Source organism: Pristiophorus japonicus, unplaced genomic scaffold, assembly GCF_044704955.1.
Source record: "Pristiophorus japonicus isolate sPriJap1 unplaced genomic scaffold, sPriJap1.hap1 HAP1_SCAFFOLD_2015, whole genome shotgun sequence".
In the NCBI taxonomy this organism is placed as follows: Eukaryota; Metazoa; Chordata; class Chondrichthyes; family Pristiophoridae; genus Pristiophorus; species Pristiophorus japonicus.
Window position 1 is genome coordinate 17,501 of NW_027251711.1, and position 2,614 is coordinate 20,114.

The window sequence follows — 2,614 nt, forward strand, 5'->3', positions numbered from 1 at the left end:
CAAAAACCCGAAAAATGGGCAAAAAGGGAATAAATTCCCGCCCAAAAAGGGTGAATAGTCGGTTGGGCGGCAGCCCTGGTCGGTCTCTGCAGACCTGGAGGCTCGAGACGTTTGTTTGGAAAACTCACCAAGTCTCGATTCTGCCACCTCCTACCTCTGTGCAGATACCCCGCCAACCCCCAAGGACAGAAATGACAAGTGTCAAGTTGGCGGGGCGTCGGGCCACCTGCTGCCGGCCATGAGCATCCAAATCCCCGCAAAAGGGGCATTTTCATTTCTTCATCGGGACTTCCGACAATTGCCGAGGTTCAACTCATTAACGTTGTTCGCAGACACTTGCCAGAAAATGCAAGTGGCCACTTTGCCGGGCCGACTCGCTTGCCCAAGCGGGAAACCATCAACCGAAGGCCCGGTAAGGCGGCCGAATCTGACCTCATAGACTTCCACACAACGGGACTTTTGACTTTCCCGGCCGCGGGTGGCCTCCACCCGGCCTCAGCCATCAGCCCTGCCTGCCTCCAGCCGCCTTCTGGTTAATGAGTTATCCAGCCTGGCACTTCGGTTGCGCCAGCGAGACCAAGTCTCGGCTTTGGTTAATGATTTGAGCCGAACCGACCTGCCCCCCGCCCCCGCGGGCTGAAGTCGGGCAGGTCTGCCGATTTCCCGACTCCTTTCGGGGCCTAATCGGGTCGCGCGTGCCGCCTGGCGCGATCGGGGCCCATGCCCCGGCCTCTGCCAGGCCTCGGGCAGCCGCTTTTGAAGCCCGACCAAAAACCCGAAAAATGGGCAAAAAGGGAATAAATTCCCGCCCAAAAAGGGTGAATAGTCGGTTGGGCGGCAGCCCTGGTCGGTCTCTGCAGACCTGGAGGCTCGAGACGTTTGTTTGGAAAACTCACCAAGTCTCGATTCTGCCACCTCCTACCTCTGTGCAGATACCCCGCCAACCCCCAAGGACAGAAATGACAAGTGTCAAGTTGGCGGGGCGTCGGGCCACCTGCTGCCGGCCATGAGCATCCAAATCCCCGCAAAAGGGGCATTTTCATTTCTTCATCGGGACTTCCGACAATTGCCGAGGTTCAACTCATTAACGTTGTTCGCAGACACTTGCCAGAAAATGCAAGTGGCCACTTTGCCGGGCCGACTCGCTTGCCCAAGCGGGAAACCATCAACCGAAGGCCCGGTAAGGCGGCCGAATCTGACCTCATAGACTTCCACACAACGGGACTTTTGACTTTCCCGGCCGCGGGTGGCCTCCACCCGGCCTCAGCCATCAGCCCTGCCTGCCTCCAGCCGCCTTCTGGTTAATGAGTTATCCAGCCTGGCACTTCGGTTGCGCCAGCGAGACCAAGTCTCGGCTTTGGTTAATGATTTGAGCCGAACCGACCTGCCCCCCGCCCCCGCGGGCTGAACTCGGGCAGGTCTGCCGATTTCCCGACTCCTTTCGGGGCCTAATCGCGTCGCGCGAGCCGCCTGGCGCGATCGGGGACCATGCCCCGGCCTCTGCCAGGCCTCGGGCAGCCGCTTTTGAAGCCCGACCAAAAACCCGAAAAATGGGCAAAAAGGGAATAAATTCCCGCCCAAAAAGGGTGAATAGTCGGTTGGGCGGCAGCCCTGGTCGGTCTCTGCAGACCTGGAGGCTCGAGACGTTTGTTTGGAAAACTCACCAAGTCTCGATTCTGCCACCTCCTACCTCTGTGCAGATACCCCGCCAACCCCCAAGGACAGAAATGACAAGTGTCAAGTTGGCGGGGCGTCGGGCCACCTGCTGCCGGCCATGAGCATCCAAATCCCCGCAAAAGGGGCATTTTCATTTCTTCATCGGGACTTCCGACAATTGCCGAGGTTCAACTCATTAACGTTGTTCGCAGACACTTGCCAGAAAATGCAAGTGGCCACTTTGCCGGGCCGACTCGCTTGCCCAAGCGGGAAACCATCAACCGCAGGCCCGGTAAGGCGGCCGAATCTGACCTCATAGACTTCCACACAACGGGACTTTTGACTTTCCCGGCCGCGGGTGGCCTCCACCCGGCCTCAGCCATCAGCCCTGCCTGCCTCCAGCCGCCTTCTGGTTAATGAGTTATCCAGCCTGGCACTTCGGTTGCGCCAGCGAGACCAAGTCTCGGCTTTGGTTAATGATTTGAGCCGAACCGACCTGCCCCCCGCCCCCCCCGGGCTGAACTCGGGCAGGTCTGCCGATTTCCCGACTCCTTTCGGGGCCTAATCGGGTCGCGCGAGCCGCCTGGCGCGATCGGGGACCATGCCCCGGCCTCTGCCAGGCCTCGGGCAGCCGCTTTTGAAGCCCGACCAAAAACCCGAAAAATGGGCAAAAAGGGAATAAATTCCCGCCCAAAAAGGGTGAATAGTCGGTTGGGCGGCAGCCCTGGTCGGTCTCTGCAGACCTGGAGGCTCGAGACGTTTGTTTGGAAAACTCACCAAGTCTCGATTCTGCCACCTCCTACCTCTGTGCAGATACCCCGCCAACCCCCAAGGACAGAAATGACAAGTGTCAAGTTGGCGGGGCGTCGGGCCACCTGCTGCCGGCCATGAGCATCCAAATCCCCGCAAAAGGGGCATTTTCATTTCTTCATCGGGACTTCCGGCAATTTCCAAGGTT